General features: G+C 38.5%; 1 protein-coding gene across 12 annotated transcripts in view; it reads right to left on the bottom strand.

Moving 5' to 3' along the window:
• Nucleotides 1-24,163, bottom strand: part of ABI1 (abl interactor 1) — a 117,901-nt gene that overhangs the window by 77,316 nt on the left and 16,422 nt on the right. The gene's annotated exons all lie outside the window — the stretch shown is intronic.

The following is a 24,163-nucleotide window of genomic DNA, read 5'->3' as shown; positions in this document are numbered from 1 at the left end:
CAATTCCCATTCCAATAAAAGTGAAAACGAAACAAAAAGAAACCCTTCCAGATTATGGCAAATATCCCGCAAAAAGAATAAATTTTTTGCATAACAATTCGTGCTGAAACCTGGTTGTTGTAAACTTTAGCACAGCTCCTCCCTACCATGTCCCACTTAAGCAACTGCTTACAGGCCTATGAGCCATTTCATTCCCAGTAAAATCTAGGGGAAGCCTCTGCTGCCTTCTGTGTTACACAATTTTGATGGACAGGAATAGGAGTTGTGGCACACTCTCTTCTTTAATTGAAGAGCTAACACAAAACAATTAACAGCTAGTACACTTATTACATAAAATTCCAAATTCCACCTTAATGTAGACTGTATTTTTAAAACTTCACAAGGTAATTTATATCCCCAGGGCACTTCTAATAATTGGAAAACTAGATTCTGAAATTTTAAGTTTTACCATAATTATAGCCTAAGTCAATGACACTTATCCCAAACTAATTCCTTTACCATCCCATACTACAAGACTTACAGTTTTAAAAATAGGCTTAATGCAAAACCTGTAAAAACTCAGTTTTAGAAAGAGAAATTACATTTAAACACAAAATTAGTTACATGTTTAAATATTACTGCCAGAATATATTTCATACTTAGTCCAAGACACTCACTTCCTTCCACTAACTCCTTCCTTGTTAACTAATTATCTTCTCATATAATCTAATTTCTCCTTAAAAGAAATTAAATTGAAAGAGCCATGATGATCAAGAGTGTAACTTGGGCAAGCACTTTCACTTACTGCTGGAGAGTGTAATTTAGACAATATTTATCACAATTCTTTAAAATGCATATATTATTCACTTCTAGGAATTTACCCATAAGAAATAAAAGGTCAAGTGGAAAAAAACCGTATGTTCAAGGACGTCCACACTACCTTTGTTTACAACAGGAAGAAAAAACTAGAAAAAATCTAAATGGTAAAAGACAGATGATAAAAAATATTCATATATTGGAATACCATGTAGTCAATAAAAGGGATACAGACATTTACCAACAAGGAAAGTGTATTTAGCCAGGATTCAAAGTGGGAAGCAGAACCACTATGAGTTTCAGAATAAGAAATTTATTATAGAATTTTTACCTTACACAATTATAGGAATAGCTAGGAAAGTTGTAAAGGTCCAAGAAGGAAAGGAGGATCAGAGAGCCATCAATCAGTTAATTTGAGAAGCCAAAAACATCCAGCTGCAGAAATGGGACTGCAAAGGAAAGTCACCTGGGGAGATCTGGGAAGCTGCGCCTCTGTCGGTCTCCCACCAGATAAGTGGGCCTGAGGCCGCTGCTGACCAAATTGTCAGAACCAGGAAAAACAGCTGGACACAAAGCAAAGGAGACCAAGGTGAAGCTGGAACTCACCAACACCTCTGCGTCTCTCACTGCACCTAACCACAAAAACCTTCAGAGGTTAGTGAGTGTTGCTTACACAAATTCTCTTTTGGCCAATTTTAACCCACAACCATACAGGGAAGAAACCATACTATGGAACTAGGAGACACAAAGTTCCAGCTTAAGTCAAATGACATAGGACAAACCACCACAGTACCCTCTGTCAATATGGTATACATACACACCTCTATAATCATACTGAACTGCTGGATAAAGAACAGCAAAGTCGTGCTTCAGACTAACATGACACAATCCATCCCTCAAACAACCAAAAAGATGTTATCTCTCCATGAGAATACAAAGTCTACTTTCTCTTTGAGTAATGTTCATTCCTTTTCTAGCTAGCTGAGTTGCACTTCCCCTTTGATATCCTATAACTTAAATACTGAAATTCAAGGTTAATCACTATTAACGTGTCTTAAGTTAGATACAGGAGAATTGGGTGGGGGAGAGAAAGAGAGAAAAAGAATGGGTTAACATATATAAACAAATATTAAGGTACAGAAGAAATATTTATAACTACTCGAGTTTTCATTCTGTAACTAGTCATGAAGTCATCATAGCTGGTGTTGATAATTTTCTTCTCCTACTATCCATTACATATTCCATTGCCCTACTATCCATTACATATTCCATTGCCCTCAGCAATCATCTCATCTGGTTGTTGTTCCTTGCCTGGTCAGTTGACTCAAACCTCTGCCATTAGCAGCCCTGTATTGGGTTGTTTTCATTTTCCATTCACTTTTATCATAGGACACCATGTAGTAGCAACCCGATTTCCACTTGCGAGTTGGGATCAATCACCCTAACCAATACAGTAATCTGCTTTGCCTGTTAGTTCACTGGTATGAGGAGGCCAAAGTGGCCAGGTGCTCAACTTCCAGTATAACAGAACCAATGCTGCGTTCCCCAGTAAAAGTATTTCTCTCTTTAGAACTAAGAACTCTAAAGTAGCACACCCAAGAGTTGTGGAGAAAAGAAGCAAAAATTTTGCTAGCGGATCATTAGGGGTAATAGTAAAAGGAGTTCACTCCATTTCCACCCTTTGATTCCCTGACCTATGAATGCTGGCTAGAAGAGAAATACCACCACATAATGGTGGCTGATTCAGAGACTAGACCACATCTTAGAGATCATTCCCCCAGCACTGCAAAGAACAACCACCAGCTAGTGCAGTGAGTCCTCAAAAGGACATTCTACTGTTGTATCAATTCAGCTGCTTCCGGGTAATCAGGAACACAGTAAGACCAGGAATTCCATGAACATGAGCCCAATGCCACATTTCACTTGCTGTGAAATGAACTGCCTGGTCAGAAGCAATGTGATATGAAATATCATGAAATAACTAAGGCCTATTTTACTATTTCTATATTATTTGTATCTATAATTATTTGATATTATTATTATTTTAGAATTTATTAATTCTACAAGTCACAGTTTTGGTAGAAACAATGCAAGCAGGGAAGGCAAATCCACACCCAGAGTAAGTAGTTATATCAGGGAGAACAAAGTGTTATCCTTTCCATTATGGAAGTTGTACAACGCAAGCCACCTGCCACTACATGTCTGGCTGGTCCCCCCAGAGGAATGGTGCTATCTCATGGGTCAGGATTGGCTCTCTGCTATTGGCAAGGCAGTCATTCAGCAGTAGAGGTAGCAAGACTGGCCTCAGTGAGTGGACGTCCATGTTGCTGAGCACATGCATAGCCTCCATGCCTGCCACCATGGCGTCTTTTCATGAGCCCATTGGGCAAAGAGGGAGGCGGATGGGAAAAGAAGTTGAAATCCAGAAGTGATGTCTTGTCCACCTGATTATTAAGATGCTTCTCTGTTAAGGTTGCTCTATGATGGGTCTTCACAACAAACACAAATATTACTCTGTGTCCATTCAGAAGCATATCTACATATCTATTCCCCATATTTCTAATTATGTTCCTTCCAAGTCCATAACGAATTTGCCAAATTATTAGCTACTGCCATGAAAGAGTGGATCCACATCTCTAACCATCTCTCTTTCCAGGAAAAATGAACAATTAGTTACACTGCTCAAAGTTCTACCCACTGGGAGAATTTCCCTTCAACACTGCCCTTCTGGGTCATTCCTGAGTATGGCCACAGTGCTACAGATATCCATCTTCAGGTGGTACCAGCATACAATGTAGAATTATCTGTAAACTAGGCCTAAGTTTTTTCTCCTCAATCAACTGGAACTCCTCATAAGGCTACAGGTGTGGGTTGAGAGTGAAGAAGCAAAGAAGCAGGAGTATGAACCACAAGAGAAGGTGTATAAAATATTCAGTAATAAAAGCAGGTTATAGGGGCCAGCCCCATGGTGTAGTGATTCAAGTCGGGCACACTCCACTTTGGTGGTCTGGGTTCGTGAGTTTGGATCTCAGGCACGGACCTATACCACTCATCAGCTATGCTATGGTGGCAACCCACATACAAAATAGAGGAAGAATAGCACGGATATTAGCTCAGGGCTAATCCTCCTCAAGCAAAAAAAAAAAGACGAAGACTGGCAACAGTTGTTAGCTCAGGGCCAGTCCTCCTCAGCCAAAAAAAAAAAAAGAAAAAAAAAAACTGGTTATAAAATGATCATATATTTTTTTTAAAGAAATGTGTATAGATACACACAAACAGAAAATACCTAAAAGAAAATATATCAATATATTAGTGGTTACTCTGGGTAGTGAGATAGGGTGATTTTTAATATTCTTTATTTTTTTTGCATCCAATTTTTTCAATGATCATTACTTTAATAATCAGAAAAAATGATTTTTTTATTAAGAGAATTCTCTTGATATAATCTTAATGGGGAAAAAAAACAGAATATATATCTGCATATAATGTGACCAAATTTTGTTCAGTATAATTAATACCGATACAAACTCACTCACCAGATGAGAGGAGATATATCAGCATGTTAACAGTTGGATTATAAATGATTTGTTTTTCATCCTTATCCTTTTGTGACATTTCCAAATGTTCTACAATAGCCATGCAACATTTTTACCACAACCATCTTGCAGACATCAGAAGACTGAGAATAAGGGTAATAATACCTCACTACCACCCCACTATGTATGAGGGGGAAAATGGAAAGAACTTGAAACCTTGATGACACTGAGATAAGGAATTAACCAACCCTGGGACAATATTACCTTGGAATTTCTTGTGATATAAAATAATAAATGTTCCTTACCGTTTAAGCCTGAGTTGAGTTTTATTACCTACAGCCAAATGCATGCTAAATGATTTAACTTTTATATGAGGGAGCGAGAGAGTAATTTAAAAAAAAAAAAAGGGTCTTAGTTAAACTTGAAAGTAAACTATTAACTACAAACTATTAACAATTTATAGTAATATTTCTAGTCATATGTCACCTAATCTTCTGACCAACAGAAGCAGCTTGGGGGTCAGGAAGTAGAAGGGCAAAGAGCAAAAAGATCAGGGTCCAAGCAGAATGAAATGAACAACAAGAACATTAGCTTGGAGGTGATAGAGCTTAAGTAGTCAGCAGGCCCAATGGGGAAATATACCACAAGGTTAGAGAAATCCTATAGGTTCTCGAGGACTTTGGACTTCATCCTGAGGCTAAAAGGGAACCACTGAAGGATTTTTCAGGAAGAAAAGACATGACTACTTTTTGGCTTTAGAAAGATCACTTCAGCTGCAGTTTATAAAATGGATTTGGGGCCAGCCCCGTGGCATAGTGGTTTAAGTTCATGTACTCCACTTCAGCGGCCCGGGGTTCACAGGTTTGGATCCCGGGTACACACCTACTCATCAAGCTACGCTGTGGTGGCGTCCCATATACAAAATAGAGGAAGATGGTCATGGATGCTAGCTCAGGGCCACTTTCCATCAAGCAAAAAGAGGAGGATTGACAACAGGTGTTTGCTCAGGGCCACTCTTCCTCACCAAAAAGATAACATAAAGCGGATTAGGAAAACGCAGAGAAGAATGAACACAGGAATTCTGTTGTAATATGTACTCTGTACTACACAAAAGAAAGGCATCTTTATGTTAGATATCCCACTTAGACTAACTAACAATGAGGAAAAAGAAATTTGGTGAGGCTAATAAGTAACTTGCCCCAAAGTAGCACTGCTAGGAAAGAACAGAGAGAGCCACAACATCTCCAAAGGCCATGGTCTTCCACCATGCCACACTGCCTCCCAGTCTGTAATTCTAAGAGTGAACAACGTACAGTTCTAATGTGTCAGAGTGAAACTACCCAAGTATTTCCTCTAAGATGAACCACACCAAGTCATCATTAACTAATTTGTATACCACATGAATTTTAATTAACCGGAAGTGAAAAGAGAATAGAATGAGAAAGCTGACTTCCTCAGGATAGCTGAGAATGTTTTTAATCTATGAAACAATTAATGCTCTATGCAAGTGTTCTATAAATGAAAGAAACAAAAATTAAACATTTAACACTTTTCTAAGTTATCCCTCACTTAACTAAGAAATTCACATCTGGGCCGGCCCCGTGGCTTAGCAGTTAAGTGCGCGCACTCCGCTGCTGGCACAGCCCGGGTTCGGATCCCGGGCGCGCACCGATGCACCGCTTCTCCGGCCACGCTGAGGCCGAGTCCCACGTACAGCAACTAGAAGGATGTGCAACTATGACATACAACTATCTACTGGGGCTTTGGGGGAAAAAAATAAATAAATAAAATTATTTAAAAAAAAGAAATTCACATCTTTAATTCATACCCAAATAAATGTGACTTCGCTAGGAAATTATTTAATGCACCATTTTACAAACTACTAGGTAGGGTGGAAGTTAACACCATCACAATCAGCACCACCCTTAATTAACTGACTTGAGAAAAACTAAGCACTTCTGCTTAAAAAAAAGAAGGTTCTATAAATACCAACAAAAGTACCTTGTCCTACCACTGACTCTGCCTATTTCCTCACTTATACCAGCTCACAATACAGTCTCACAGAATCAGTCTTGGCTGTTTCCATCCTAGTGATTCATTAACCACATTTTCCAAACCAAAAATCAGGACCAGTATGACACTAGCTGACAAACTATATTTACCCTAATTTCTTAATCTGTTATATAAAAGAATTACAAAACTAAATTACAAATTACAAGAATTACAAAAAGATTCAATTAACAAATTATTGAAATCAACTGAATTTTCTAAATTACAGCTATTTCAAATAAATCTGAGAAGCAGGGTCATTCTTATAGCTATTCCAAAAAATCTGAGATGTGAACAGAGAGAGATTCTGTTCACACTCACCGGTTATAAAATAGGAAGAGACTCAAATGAGGGAAAAATATTTTATTAATAAATCACAACACACTGAATCCAAACCAAATAATTTAATCAATTAAAGATCTAAATACCAATTAAGGGGATAAAATAGCACTAAAAAGAAAGACATCTAACAAAATATGTACAAGATCCATATGATGAAAACTATGAAAGAAACCAAAGAACTAAATAAATGTAGAGATATTCCACAGTCATGGATAGAAAGACTCACTATTGTCAAGATATCACTTCTTCCTAACTTGATCTATAGATTCAATGCAATCCCAATCAAAATCCCAGCAAGTTATTCTGTGAATATTGACAAAGTGATTCTAAGTTTTACATGGGAAGGTGACATCAGCAAGATAGCCAAATAAGATGTTCCTCATCATATCCACCTTCAACAACAATTTGGCCTCCATCCGTGAACAAAAGTGCCTTTGCGGGAGCTGTGGGATCCAGAGAGGAGACTGTGAAACCCCAGTGCAGTCCAAGATCAAGGAGAGCCATTTTAAGAAGGCAGGCCGGCCGGCACCCAGGCAGCCAACTCCACCATGGTCTCAGTTATAACCTCAGAAATAGCTCTGTACCAGAGGACTTGGCTACAGCCCTATTTAGCTTTGGTTCTGACACCAGCACCATATGTCAAGGGACCTGAGATGACTCTCACCCATCTATGCATTGGGTAATAGGCATACAGACATCAGTCCTGGATGTAGACCCTAAAGTGGCCTGTGAACTGGCTCCAGACCCTCACAGCCACAGTCCAGGAGCTCCTGGAGAACACTAATTTAGACAATCACCCACAGACAAGAGAACATCTGTGGAAGTCCAGGAGCCCAGTGGAGAAGTTCCAGCATACCAAGAGAGCAAACAAAAAAAATATGAGATAAGATGCACTGGAAAGGGTAAGAGGAACAGTTTGACTTTACCCACCTTATCCCTCCCCCAAGGTAGCACAGCTCAGTGCCAAGACAGCCCATCTCAGCCAATGATTTCTCACACAATGATTTCTCACACAAGGTAAAGTGAGAGAGTGCATGAGAGAGCACCTGGCTTCCCCACCTGTGCAACATACTGCAAAGAAGCCCATTTCTCTCTCGCCCTATCCAGAACACTGAGTCATGAGCTGCATGACCAGCATGCGGTGAGCAGCTGGCACCAGCAGCCAGAGCTCAGAATGGAACATATCAAAGGGATGTGGGTCCTACTAAGCATGTCACACACTCCATCATGAGGCCTGGCCACAAGCTGCTGGGGAGGCCTTGTCTGTGGATCCCTCCAAATTGCTCCACAGGCACCACGAGCACTCTGCATGCCTGACCCACACACGCCCTCACCTCATAGCTGGTTCCCTTGTGAGTGTGCCTGACACTGGCAAGAGTGAGCTTTTGCAAAAGGCTAGTGAGCACACACAGAAAGCCAGCCTGAATCTGCAGGCCTGAGAGAGACCATCAACTTGAACATGTAACACCACATTTGCGGAAGCAAAGGAGGCTGTCAGGACTCAGCCTGGTGCTTTGCAGGATCGAGAGAAGGCACACAAACAAGAATTCTGGGGCTGGCCTGGTGGCGCAAGCAGTTAAGTGCACGCGCTCTGCTGCGGCAGCCCAGGGTTCGCCGGTTCGGATCCCAGGCACACACTGACGCACCACTTGTTAAGCCATGCTGTGGCGGCGTCCCATATAAAGTAAAGGAAGATGTGCACGGATGTTAGCCCAGAGCCAGTCTTCCTCAGCAAAAAAAAGAGGAGCATCGACATTGGATGTTAGCTCAGAGCTGGTCCTCCTCACAAAAAAAAAGAATTCTGCCACAAGGAAGAGCAAGAAATGTGCCAGAGGCATATCCATAGGAGACCTCTGAAAGCCTCAGAATCCCTAGCAGAGCTGACAGAAAATATTTCTCTTCTGAAGTCAATCAGCAAAGACTGGAGGAGGCGACTGCTACTTCAAATGTGAAGACAGCAATGCAAGAATTCAAAGAACAGGAAAATTCAAGGAAAAACGACACCATCAAAGGCTCACAATAATTTTCCAGTAAGTGACCCAAAAGACACAGAATTCCACAATTTACCTGATAAAGAATTCAAAATAGCTGTTTAAAGGAAGCTCAATGAGCAACAAGAAAACAGAAAGATAGTTTAATGAAATCAGTAAAAAACAATACACACAAAAATGAGAAGTTTAACAAAGATAGAAATTATAATAAGAAACAAATTCCGGAGCTGAAGAATACAATGAATGAAATTAAAAAATGCAATAGAGAGCATCAGCATCAGCACAGATCAACTGGAAAAAAGAATCTGTGAAATAGAAGACAGGAACTTTGAAATTATCCAGTCACAGGAACAAAGAAAAGAAATGAAAAAAGTCTATGTGATTTTTAGGATATCATTAAAAAACTGCAAATTATTGAAGTCCTACAAGGAGAAGAGAGCAAGAAGAGGGCAGAAAGCTTAAAGAAATAATAGCTGAGAACTTCCCAAGTCTAGGGCGAGATTTGGACATCCAAGTTCATAAAGGTCACAGGTCCCCAAACAAATTCACCTTGAAGAGATATTCTCCAAGTCACATTATAATGAAATTGTCAAAAATCAAAGACAAAAAGAGAATTAAAAGCAGCAAGAGAAAAGAACTTGTCACCTACAAGGGAATCCCCACTAAGCTGTAGCAGATTTCTCAGCAGGTCAGGAGAGAGTGGGATCATATATTCAAAGTGCTGAAAGAAAACACTGCCAACCAAAAATACTTTATCAAGCAAAGTTGTCCTCAGAAATTAAGGAGAGAAGGACTTTTCCAGACAAAAGCTGAGGGAGTTCATCACCACTAGACCTGCCTTAAAAGAAATGCTGAAAGAAGGAGCTCTGCGGGGGCCAGCCTGGTGGCACAGTGGTTAAGTTCCCACGCTCCGCTTCAGTGGTCCAGGGTTTGCAGTTTCAGATCCCAGGCGTGGACCCACACACCGCTCATCAAGCCATGCTGTGGTGGCATCCCACATATAAAATAGAGGAAGATGGGCAAAAATGTTAGCTCAGGGCTAATCTTCCTCAGCAAAAAGAGAAGGCTGGCAACAGATGTTAGCTCAGGGCCAATCTTTCTCACCAAAAAAAAAAGAGAGAAATCAAAAAATATCTTGAAACAAACAAAAATGGAATCGTAACTTACCAAAACTTATGGGATACAGCAAAAGCAGTTCTAAGAGGGAAATTTATAGCAATAAACACCTACATTAAGGGAAAAAAAAAGATATATAAACAACCTAACTTTATACCTCAAGGAACTAGAAAAACAAGAAGAAAGTAAGCCCAAAGTTAGCAGAAGGAAGGTAATACCAAAGATCAGAGTGGAAATAAATGAAATAGAGACCAGCAAAACAAGAGAAAAGATCAACAATACTAAGACCTGGTTTTCTGAAGAGACAAACTAAATTGACAAACCTTTAGCAAGACTAAGAAAAAGACATGAATAAATAAAATCAGAAATGAAAGAAGAGACATTACAAAAAATACCACAGAAACATAAAGAATCATAAGAGACTCTGATGAACAATTATACACCAACAAATTGATAACCTAAAAGAAATGGATAAATTCCTAGAAATATACAACCTACCAAGACTGGATCATTAATTACTAGAAAATCTGAACAGACGAATAAGGAGATTGAATCAATAATGAAACATCTCTCAACAAAGAAAAGCCCATTACCAGATGGTTTCTCTGGTGAATTGTACGAAACATTTAAAGAAAAATTAACATCAATCTTTCTCAGACTCCTCCAAAAAACTGAAGAGGAGGGAACACTCATGTAACATGTAAACTCATATTACAAGGCCAGCATTATCCTGATACCAAAACCAGATAAGGACACTATAGAAAAGAAAACTACAGGCCAATATCCCTCATGAATATACACGCAAAATTTCTCAACAAATATTAGCAAATTGAATTCATCAGCACATTAAAAGCATCATACAGGGCCGGCCCTGTGGCTTGGTGGTTGGGTGTGTGCGCTCCGCTGCTGGCGGCCCAGGTTCGGATCCCGGGTGCGCACTGATGCACCACTTCTCCGGCCATGCTGAGGCCGCGTCCCACATACAGCAACTAGAAGGATGTGCAGCTATGACATACAACTACCTACTGGGGCTTTGGGGGAAAAAAAATAAATAAAGTTTAAAAAAAAAAATTTTTTTTTAAAAAGCATCATACACCTTGATCAAGTGGGATTTATCCCTGGGATGAAAGGATGGTTCAATATATGCAAATCAATAAGTGTGATACGCATTAATAGAATGAAAGATAAAAATCATAAGATTATCTCAATAGATGCAGAAAAACAATTTGACAAAATTCAAAGTCCTGTCATGATAAAAACTCTCAACAAATTGAGTATAGAAGGAATGTACCTCAACATAATGAAGGCCATATATGACGAGCCCACTGCTAACATAGTACTCTAAGGTGAAAGGCTGAAAGCTTTTCCTTTTTTTTTTTAAATAATTTTATTTATTTTTTTCCCCCCAAAGCCCCAGTAGATAGCTGTATGTCATAGTTGCACATCCTTCTAGTTGCTGTATGTGGGACGCGGCCTCAGCATGGCCGGAGAAGCGGTGTGTCAGTGCGCGCCCGAGATCCGAACCCGGGCCGCCAGCAGCGGAGCACGCGCACTTAACCGCTAAGCCACGAGGCCGGCCCAAAGCTTTTCCTTTAAGATCAGGAACAAGACAAAGGTGCCCACTCTCACCACCCCCATTCTACATAGTACTGCAAGTCCTAGCCAGAGCAATTAGGCAAGAAAAAGAAAGAAATGGCATCCAAATTGGAAAGGAAACAGTCAAATTGTCTCTGTTTGCAGATGATATGATCTCTCTATATATACAAAATCCTAAAGACTGCACCAAAAAAATACTAGAACTAATAAGACAACTCAGCAAACTCGCAGGAAACAAAAACAGCACACAGAAATCAGTTGCATTTCCATACACTAACAATGAAATATCTGAAAAAAATTTTCTTAAATCCTGTTAATAGCATACAAAACAATAGCATCAAAAACAATAAAATACACAGGAATAAGTTTAACCAAGAATGTGAAAGATATGTACTGTGAAAACTATAAAACTTTGATGAAAGAAACTGAAGACATAAATAAATGGAAAAATATCCTGTGCTCATGGACTGGAAGAATTAACATTGTTGAAATGTCCATACTACCTCAAGTCATCTATAGATTCAATGCAATCTCTATCAAAATTCCAATGGCATTTTTCACAGAAAAACCAATCCTAAATTGTGTATGGATTATAATATATCCTGAACAGCCAAAGCAATCCTGATCAAGAAGAACAAAGCTGGAGGCATCACACTTCCTGATTTTAAACTATATTACAAAGCTATATACTAATCAAAAAAGTATGGTACTGGCATAAAAATAGACACACTGACCAATGAAATAGAATTTAGAGCCTAGAAATAAACCCCTGCATATGCGGTCAAGTAACATTTGATAAGGGTGCCAAGAATACTCAATTGGGAAAGGATAATCTCTTCAATAAATGGTACTGGGAAAACTGGATATTCACATGAAAAGAATGAAACTGGACCCCTATGTTACAGCACTCACAAAAATTAACCAAAAAAGATTAAAAGACTTAAATGTTAAGACCTGAAACCACAAAACTCCTATGAGAAAACACAAGGGGAAAGCTCCCTGACATTGATCTTGGCAATGATTTTTACAGATACGACACCAAAGGCACAAGCAACAAAAGCAAAACTAAATAAGTGGGACTAGATCAAACTAAAAAGCTATAGCACAGCAAAAGAAACAATCAACAAAATGAAAAGGCAACCTTCAGAGAGGGAGGAAATATTTGTAAACCATCTATCAGACAAGGGGTTACATCCAAAATACATAAGGAACTCTCACAATTCAATAGCAAAAAAAAATGTTATTTAAAAATTGACAGTGGGCCAGCCCCGTGGCTTAGCGGTTAGGTGTGGGCGCTCCGCTGCTGGCGGCCCGGGTTCGGATCCCGGGTGCACACCGACGCACCGCTTCTCCGGCCATGCTAAGGCCGCGTCCCACATACAGCAACTAGAGGGATGTGCAGCTATGACATGCAGCTATCTACTGGGGCTTTGGGGGAAAAAAAATAAATAAAAATATTTAAAAAAAAAAAAATTGACAGAGGACCTGAACAGACGTTTTTCCAAAGAAGACATACAAATGGCCAACAGGTACATGAAAAGATGCTCAACATCACTAATCACCAGGGAAATACAAATCAAAACCACACACACCTGTCAGAATGGCTATCATCAAAAAGACAAGAGATAACAAACATTGGCGAGGATATGGAAAAAAGAGAACCCTTGTGCACTGTTGGCAAGATGTAAACTGGTATAGCCACTACAGGAAACAGTAAGGAGGTTCCTAAAAAAACTAAAAATAGAACTACCATATGATCCAAAAATCACATTTCTGGGTATATATGAAATGAAAAAGGAAATGAAATCAGGATCTCGAAAAAATATCTGCACTCCATGTTCACTGCAGCATTATTCACAATAGCCCAGATATGGAAACAAAGTAAGTGTCCGTCTACAGATGAATGGATAAAGAAGATGTGACACACACAGACACACACACACACAACGGAGTATTTGTTTCAGCCATGAGAAAGAGGAAATCATGCCATTTGTGACAACATGGATGGACCTTGAGGGCATTATGCTAAGTGAAATAAGTCAGACAGAGAAAGACAAATACTATATGATATTACTTACATGTGGAATCTAAAAAAGCCAAACTCATAGAAACAGAGAGTAAAATGGTGGTTGCCAGGGGCTGGGGGTGGTGGGAGAAATGAGGAGATGTTGTTCAAAGGGTACAAATTTTCAGTTACAAAATGAATAACTTCTGGGAGTCTAACATACAGCATGGTGACAACAGTTAACAATACTGTATTATATTCTTGAAAGTTGCTAAGAGAGTATATCTTAAATGTTGTCACCACAAAACAAAACAGTAATTATGCGAGGTGACTGAAGTGTTAACTAAGCCTATTGTGGTAATCACTGTAATGTATATGGTTATCAAATCATGTTGTACACCTTAAACTTACACAAAGTTATATGTCAATTATATCTCAATAAAGCTGGAAAAAATTAATAATTAAAGCTTATATGCAAAGGCAAAAGACCCAGAACAGCCAACACAATACTGAACACAACTTTGAGAACAAAGTTAGAGGACTGACACTACCCAACGTGAAGACTTACTATAAAGCTACAGTAATCAAGACAGTGTGGTACTGGCAAAAGAAGAGACAAATAGATCAACAGAACAGAATAAAGAGGCCAGAAATAGGCCCACATAAATACAGTCAATTGATCTTCCACAAGGGAGCAAAGGCTATGGGAGCAAAAGAAAGTCTTTTCAACAAATGGTGCTGGAACAACTGGACATCCACATGCGAAAGAATTAATGTAAACACAGACCTTACAGCATTCCCAAGGATGAACTTAAAATGGAATAAAGATCTACCTAAATGTAAAACGTAAAACTATAAAGCTCCTAGAAGATAACATAGGAGAAAATCTAGACAAGCGAGGCCTTGGCAATGACTCTAGATACAATACCAAAGGCATAATCCATGAAAAAAAGAATCAATAAACTGGACTTCATTAAAAACAAAAATTTCTGTAGTGCAAAAGACACTGTCAAAAGAATGAAAAGAGAAAATGAAAATATGCCATACCAAACTATATGGGATGCAGCAAAAGCGGTCCTGAGAGCGATACAAGCCCACCTTAACAAACAAGAAAAAGCCCAAAGAAGCAACCTTAAATTACACCTAACAGAACAAGAAAAAGAAGAACAAACAAAGCCCAAAGTCAGCGGAAGGAGAGAAATGATAAAAATCAGACCAGAAATAAATGAAATTGAGACCAAAAAAAACACTAGAAAGGATTAATGAAACAAAGAGTTGGTTCTATGAGAAGATCAACAAAATCGACAAACCCTTAGCCAGGCTTACTAAGAAAAAAAGAGAAAAGGCTCAAGTAAATAAAATTAGAAATGAAAGAAGAGAAATTACAACTGATACCACAGAAATACAGAGGAGTATAAGAGAATACTATGACAAATTACATGCCAACAAATTGGACAATCTAGAAGAAATGGCTAAATTCTTAGACTCATACAACCTCCCAAAACTGAACCAAGAAGAAATGGAGAATCTGAATAGACTAATCACAAGTAAAGAGATGGAAATAGTAATCAACAACCTCCCAAAAAATAAAAGTCCAGGACCAGATGGCTTCTCTGATGAATTTTACCAAACATTCAAAGAAGATTTAATACCCATCCTTCTCAAACTATTCCAAAAAATAGAGGAAGATGGAACACTTCCTATATCATTCTACGAGGCCAATATCACCCTGATACCAAAGCCAGACAAAGACAATACAAAGAAGGAAAATTACAGGCCAATATCGCTGATGAACAGAGACGCAAAAATCCTCAACAAAATATTGGCAAACGGAATACAGCAATACATTAAAAAGATCATACACCATGATCAAGTGGGATTTATACCAGGGACACAGGGATGGTTCAACATCCGCAAATCAATCAACGTGATACATCACATCAACAAAACAAAGAATAAAAACCACATGGTCATCTCAATAGACGCAGAGAAGGCATTTGACAAGATACAACATCCATTTATGATCAAAACTCTCAACAAAATGGGAATAGAAGGAAAGTAGCTCAACATAATAAAGGCTATTTATGACAAACCCACCACAGCCAACATCATACTCAACGGGGAAAGACTGAAAGCAATTCCTCTGAGAACAGGAACGAGGCAGGGCTGCCCACTCTCACCACTCCTATTCAACATAGTACTGGAGGTTTTGGCCAGAGCAATTAGGCAAGAAAAAGGAATAAAAGGAATCCAAATAGGTAACGAAGAAGTGAAACTCTCACTATTTGCAGATGACGTGATTGTATATATAGAAAACCCTAAAGAATCCGTTGGAAAACTATTAGAAATAATCAACAACTACAGCAAAGTCACAGGGTACAAAATCAATCTACAAAAATCAGTTGCATTTCTGTATGCTAATAACAAACTAACAGAAAGAGAGCTCAAAAAGATAATATCATTTACAATTGCATCAAAAAGAAGAAAATATCTAGGAATAAATCTTACCAAGGGAGGTGAAAGACCTATTACAATGAGAACTACAAGACATTATTGGAAGAAATCGATGATGACATACAGAAATGGAAAGATATCCCATGCACGTGGATTGGAAGAATAAACATAGTTAAAATGTCTATATTACCTAAAGCAATCTACAGATTCAATGCAATCCCAATCAGAATCCCAATGATATTCTTCACGGAAATAGAAAAAAGAATACTAAAATTCATATGGGGCAACAAAAGACCCCGAATAGCTAAAGCAATCCTAAGAAAAAAGAACAAAGCTAGAGGCATCACAATCCCTGACTTCAAAACATACTACAAAGCAATAGTAATCAAAACAGCATGGTACTGGTACAAAAACAAACACACAGATCAATGGAACAGAATTGAAAGCCCAGAAATAAAACCACACATATACGGACAGCTAATTTTCGACAAAGGAGCTAAGAACATACAATGGAGAAAGGAAAGTCTCTTCAATAATTGGTGTTGGGAAAACCAAACAGCCACATGCAAAAGAATGAAAGTGGACCATCTGCTATCGCCATTCACAAAAATTAACTCAAAATGGATCAAAGACCTGAAGGTGAGACCTGAAACTATAAAACTCATACAAGAAAATATAGGCAACACACTATTTGACATTGGTCATAAAGGAATCTTTTTGGATGACATGCCTACCCAGCCCAGAGAAACTAAAGAAAAAATAAACAAGTGGGACTTTATCAGATTAAAGAGCTTCTACAAGACAAACGAAACCAGAATCAAGATGAACAGACAACCCACCAGCTGGGTGAGAATATTTGCGAAACATACATCTGACAAGGGGTTGATCTCCACAATATATAAAGAACTCACACAACTGAACAACAAAAAAACAAACAACCCCATCAAAAAATGGGCAGAGGAAATGAACAGACACTTCTCCAAAGAAGATATACAGATGGCCAATAGGCACATGAAAAGACGCTCAACATCACTAATCATCAGGGAAATGCAAATCAAAACAACACTAAGATATCACCTCACACCCGTTAAAATGGCTATAATCACCAAGACAAAAAACAAATATTAGAGAGGATGTGGAGAAACAGGAACCCTCACACACAGCTGGTGGGGATGCAAACTGGTGCAGCCTCTATGGAAAACAGTATGGAGATTCCGCAAAGAATTAAAAATAGAGATGCCCTATGATCCAGCCATCCCACTACTGGGAATCTATCCAACGAACCTGAAATCAACAATCCAAAGAGGCTTATGCACCCCTATGTTCACTGCAGCATTATTCACCTTAGCCAAGAAGTGGAAGCAACCTAAGTTTCCCTTGACTGACGACTGGATCAAGAAAATGTGGTATATATATACAATGGAATACTACTCAGCCATAAAAAAAGACAAAATCGTCCCGTTTGCAACAACATGGATGGGCCTGGAGGGTATTATGTTAAGTGAAGTAAGCCAGAAGGAGAAAGACAAACATTGTATGATCTCACTCATATGTGGAATATAAACCAACACATGGACAGAGAAAACTGTATTGTGGTTACCAGGGGCAATGGGGCTGGGGGGTGGGCACAAGGGGTGAAGGGAGTCATATATATGGTGATGGACAAACAAAAATGTACAACCCAAAATTTCACAATGTTAAAAACTATTAAAACATTAAAAAAAAAAAAAAAAAAAGCAGACACACACACACACAAAAAAACCCCAAGAGTGGCAAGATTTTCATATAGATAGTACCATGCTGCCTTTCTTTTTTTTGGGGGGGGGAGGGGGGAGTAAAGCTGGGTAGAAAAAATGCCCAACAGAATTGGTGATAAGTGGCTCTATATCCCACAACATATTAATAAACACTAATAATAAATCCACTAATGCAAGCAGTTCCCAAGGTATGACACTTAGTTCATACAAAAATGATTTATTCAGCTCTGTAACTCATTTCTCCTGCATTTATCCACTTATTCAATAGTTTCTGTTGATTACACCAAATGTGTCTAGACAAAGGAATAGAATATACATCAGGACATAGCAAAAGCACAATTTCCTCTTACTAGTGTTAAATTTAAAACATGGTTTCTCTGTTTGTAAATGTGGGAGACACTCAACTGGTTTACTACAGTCTAATGACAGCGGTTCAGGTATATTCTTGACTGAGACCTCATCTCCTCCACTACCCTCCCCTACATCTGACACTATCAAAAGCAGACTACTTGCAGCTCTCTCAAACATGCCTTGGTACACACATGCTGTTCCTACTACCTACACCCCTTGCTTCCTAACCTCCCCTTCCCCTTAACTCTTTAAACTCATGACTCAACTGAACTCACTCTTTTTGAGAAGCCTTCCCTGAAACGCCCAAACACTGCACTGTTCTCAGAATTCTCTCCAACAGTTCCTTTTTAAAAGGGACAGTTCTCAATCCACATATAAGTCACATACATTTTGAAAGTATTTATAAAAATGCCAACAATCTCTAATAGAGAAGATTATGACAGAACATCAAAATGAGCATTAGAAGGAGAAAACTGTACCTCAACTTCAAGTCACAATGGTATATAGCCAGAGACCCTGGAGTTCCTTTCCCCTCTTTCCTCCCTTCCTCGCTTCTGCCCACACAGCCAGCTAAGAGTCAAGCCTTATTCCTATTTTCCAACCCACTGCTCTGCCAATCAATTCAATTGTTGAGGAGTAAAAGCAGGAAACTGTCCGAACCAACTGTGTTCTATGGGCTGAAAAACAGAGGGTATAGTGAATCTATAGAGATTCACTTTTGTGACTGCAAATTACCTTCTGTAGGTGTATTAGCTTTATGTTGGAGGAGAACAGATACAGGTAAAATAAGTCGTCTTTGAGTTCTCCCTTTCCCTAATCACCCATATCTCCTTCACCAAGGCTCTTGATTCTTACTTCTCTTGCATTTATTCCTTCCTTTTCAATCTTAACTGGAGCTATCTCAATTCAAGAAATACTCTTTACATCTGGACAAATATAACAGGGGCCGGCCAGGTGGCGCAAGCAGTTAAGTGCTCGCGCTCTGCTGCAGCGGCCTGGGGTTCGCCAGTTCGGATCCCGGGCGTGCACTGACGCACCCTTGCCAAGCTGTGGCGGCGTCCCATATAAAGTGGAGAAAGATGGGCATGGATGTTAGCCCAGGGCCTGTCTTCCTCAGGAAAAAAAAAGGAGGATTGGCAGATGTTAGCACAAGGCTGATCTCCTCACAAAAAATATATATATATATATAAATATAACAGTTCTCTAACTGGTCACTCTGCATCCAGTCTGTCCCTTCCCTAATCCATCCTGCACCAATGCCAGACAAATCTTCCTAAACCTTTGTGCAAAAAGTGGAAGTACACAAAACAAACTTGACGACAGTTTGGGGGAAAAGATAAGCAGGAACACAGGCAGAAGAAGAAAAAAGGGAACCTTAGGTTTTGCATTTAATATGTTACTTGAATCTTTTACAGGAATGTATTAAATACTTAGATGCTCTTTTAAAAAAAATGCTGCTTGTCATTTTTTCTTTCTATAAGCAAAATTCTGACTGCCAAAACTAAAATTAAAACACTTTCAATTTCAAAATAACAATTATTTTCTTCTATACATGACATTTCCTCATTTAAATATAAGTACTATAAATAAATTTTCTCTTCCTCAAATTTAAGGTCTTACAATCTTCGATCATTCGATGATTTTTTACATAACTATATTACATAGAATATAGACATCAAAACACCACATCACAGTACCTAGCATAGTCTTTCACAGAGTAGGCAATTAATAACTATTTGTTGAATGCCAAATAACTATTTGTTGAACTACTTCTGTCTGACACATCCCTGTAGCCTCAAACACTCCTCTTTCTGAAAAAAAGCAACAGGCAGTCACAGCCTACTACAATGATTCTGTGCACTAGAGACTTGCAATAATTCACCACCACTCGCTACCATTACCTCTAGACTAGTCTCCCCTCATCTGTTCTGGAGCTCCTTTCCATCTGCACTAAAGCCTCCTTCCAATCTGTGCTCCACTTTAAAACAAAACAACCTTTTTAAAAAGTAAAAATGATGTCATTCCATTGCTTAAAACTTGCATTGTCTTAAAGACCAACACCCTTAACATAGCCTATAAAAGCCTTACCTGATCTAGTCCCTACCTAACTCATCACAGTCACTCTCCTCCCTTTGCTCACTATACTCTAAAGCACACACTTGTTTAAAATCAATATGCTTTCACTCACCTTTGAGTTTATACACGTAATATTGCCCCTGTCCCTCTGGTAGGGACATTGTTCTCTCTCAAAACTTCTTGGTTGACATATATTTACCCTTCAGATCTCAACTCCAACACTACTTCGACACCCCAGGGTAGGTGGGGGCACCTGATATACACTCTCACGTCAACATGTACTTCCCTAGATAAAATTTATTACAGTACGTGATTTATTTAATCAGTAAGGGAGGCAGACTGTAAATCTCTTAAGGGCAGAGATTATATCTGATTCACAAAACACACTCTGGCACATAATAAGCAGTAAAAAGTTGCTGAATAGGTGACAAACTAACATATTCTGTCATACGGTGAAGTATGTTACATACAACTATGCATATATCATTTTACTGAGCATTTCCTTTGGAACTGCTCTGGTTCCAAGGGGATCCTGTAAAATTTTGCCAGTTTTCTTTGAGATCTTTATGGTATTCTCTGATTATTCCAAAAGAAGGGGAGTAACACCAGTTTCTCTTCCCACAATTCAAAGTAAAATTTGAGTATTATTAATTAAATATTAATTTTAATGAAACATGGAATGGAATTAATCCAAACACTTTTTTCATAAAGAGCATAAAAATATATCATAGGAGAAGGAAAATGCCAGAGAAACAGGTAAAACAAAAGCATATCCTCCGTTTTTTTGTCCTTTTCTCCCATCTTAGTTGGGGTATTTTTATTATTTTAAGACATAAATACATTAGTACAGGAAAGGAAGATATGTACTATGGATAATATCAACAACAGATTTCTTCAAGTCAAATTTGGAACACATTCAAATTAGAAATAAATTAAATCATTACTACATCATTTTAAAATTAAAATTAGTATTTCATACTCTTTTAAAAATCATCTAAGTTGAACAACTTCCTATTAATCAAATACATTTATTCAAACAAATTATTAAATTTTTAGCATGGATAAAATTTGGAGAAAACAGAGATATGAAACTTTTAAAACTATTTCAAAATTAGTGCCACTGAGAGGTGAAATATACAGAGCAATAAGACCCAGAATATAAAAAACTGTCCAAAACAATTAACATAGTATATACTATGCTAAAAAATTCCTACACAAGGATCTTTAATTTTTTTTTCTTTTTTTTGCTGAGCAAGATTCACCCTCAGCTAACATCTGTTGCCAATCTTCCTCTATTTTGTATGTGGGTCGCCGCCAGAGTATGGCCACTGACAAGCGGTTAGTCTGCATCCTGGAACTGAACCCAGGCCACTGAAGCGGAATGCACCAAACTTAACCACTAGGCCACGGGGCTGACCCCCCGAACTTTAAATTTGTTATGAAGTATTACTCAAGCTACTTTAGTCAGAGACGCCCAATACACATTGTGCTATACAATGATATTTAAAATTCAGACTCTCATTATTATCACACAAAAGGAAGACATTAAGTCTACTAACGTACATCTACACCAAAGTGTCATCTACACCAAAGTTTCAATCATTCACACCAAAGTTTCTCAAAGTGTAGTCTGCAGACTGCTAAGGATACCTAAGACCCTTTCAGGGGCTTCACAATGCCAAAACTATGTTCATAATACTACTAATATTATTTGCCTTCTTTTCTGCGTTGACATTTGCACTGATGGTGCAAAAGCAAAACTGAGTAAACTCCTAGCCTCTGAGCATGAATCAAAGCAGTGTCACCAACTGTACCAGTAGCTAGTAGTCATTGTGTTCTTTACTGCCAACAACTCACAGAAAAAAAAAGCCAATTTCACTTTAAAATGTTCTTGATGAAGCAGGAAAAAAATACTAATCTTATTAAATCTTGGCCTTTAAGATGTCTTTTAATATTCTGTGTGACAAAATGGGAAGTATACAAAAAGTACTTCTGCTGCATACTAAGTATGATGGTTGCCTTTAGGAAAAGGCACTTGTGCAATTTATTTGCAAGCTGAATAAGCCACTTTTCCATGGAACTTCAAAAATGACTTCATCGCTACTTCAAAAAACAACTGACAAACTATGGTTGTTCAGGTTGGGTATTTGGTAGACATTTTCCTAAAAATGAACAAAGTGAGCCTATCACTTCAAGGAACATAACTGGCAATATTTGTTGCCAACAGTAAAACTCAAGCTTTCAAGCAAAAATTAGAATTTTGGAAAACTTGTATCCACCAATGTGAGGTTGGAAGCTTTTCAAAACTTAAAAGACTCTTCTGATAAAACCTGTGGTGATATTAATGAATGTGATTTTTTATATAGTATAATGAAACGTGTCTGCATAACGCAGTGAACAAATATTTTCCAAATGACCCATGCAAAGATTTTTAATGTAATGGAGTATAAAATGTTCACTGAGATGGTTTCAGAGTCCACATTGCAACCAACTTTTAAGAAACCACCATCTGTCAAGTTTTGATGTAGTAAAAAAGAAAATCATCCACAATTACATGCAAAGCCTATTAAAACCCTCTTCCCTTTCCAACTACATAACTATGTGAAGTCCGATTTTCTCATATACTTCAAAATAATATATTACGACAAGTTGAGTGCAGAAGCAGATATGACAGTTTAGCTGTCTTCTATTAGTCAGTCACTAAAAAGATTTGCAACAATGTAAAACAACGCCACTCTTTTCATTAAACTTTTTTGTTTTGGACAACTATGGTTATTTTTCAAAAAATCTATTATTTATGTTAACAATAATAAACCCATTACATGTTATTTTAAATGAATTAATAAATGTTTTAAACTTCTGTTTTAAATTTGTGTGTGTGTTTGTGTGAGGAAGACTAGCCCTGAGCTAACATCTGTCACAAATCCTCCACTTTTGGCTGAGGAAGACTGGCCCTGGGCTAACATCCATGCCCATCTTCCTCTACTTTATATGTGGGACACCTGCCTCAGCACGGCTTGCGGTTCTCTAATAGATCCTCTTTGGGGCCTCCTGCAGACAGAGCCTCTGCCAGTTCCCTCTGTGATGCTAACAATGCAATTCAACAATAATACAATAACAGCTACCATTTACTAAGTGCTTACTCTGAGCCAGGCACCTGACATACATTTCATTTAATCCTTATAACAACAGTGGATTCCGTTGGGGCTGTGACCAGCCCTTGCTGGGCTCTTGGCTGTTTCACATCATGCCTATCCCAAGGCCTAGCTGACTCACTCTTAAGTCTGTCCTCTGGGACCAGGGATGTCCTGTCTGACCCTGGCAGAACTAGCCTCTGCCCCTGAGTCATTTCACTTGGTCCAAGTCTTGCCCTAACGAATCCATGTACACACCATGCCATCTCTCACTTCCATGCTTTGGACTTGATAAGCAGTACATAGGTCCACGCCCAGGATCCGAACTGGTGAACCCCAGGCCACCAAAGCGGAGAGCACCAACTCAACCACTACGCCACCAGGCCTGCCCCTGTTTTAATTTTTGATACAGTAAATATTGATAAATATAACATACCTAAAGAAAAGTTCTCTGGGGGCCGGCTCCGTGGCTTAGCGGTTAAGTGCGCGCACTCTGATGCTGGCGGCCCGGGTTCGGATCCCGGGAGCGCCCCGAGGCACCACTTCTCCGTCCAACGCGGGGCCGAGTCCCACGTACAGCAACTAGAAGGATGTGAACCTATGACATGCAACTATCTACTGGGGCTTTGGGGGGAAAAAACTGAATAAAAATCTTTAAAAAAAAAAAAAAAAAAAAAAAAAAAAAGAAAAGTTCTCTGGGGTCCTCAATACTTTTCAAGAGTATAAAGGAGCCTGAGACCGTAAGTTTCAGTACTGTTGATCTATACTGTAGAAAATTACTCAAGGGATAAAGACAAAGATATTCCAATTCAACACATCCTCACCTATATTTTCTCTCTTTGGAAGACTTAGAAAAGTTGATTTTAACAAAAAGATTTTAAGAATGTTTAGGAGGAATCATAGTTCATAACAATTTGATTTAAATCATTTCCTGAACAACCTATTTATTCAACGTATTGAT

This window comes from Ceratotherium simum, chromosome 32, assembly GCF_057802395.1.
Source record: "Ceratotherium simum simum isolate JZ-2026a chromosome 32, ASM5780239v1, whole genome shotgun sequence".
Lineage (NCBI taxonomy): Eukaryota > Metazoa > Chordata > Mammalia > Perissodactyla > Rhinocerotidae > Ceratotherium > Ceratotherium simum.
The sequence above is the reverse complement of the archived record's forward strand: the minus strand, read 5'-3'. Positions and strand labels throughout refer to the sequence as shown.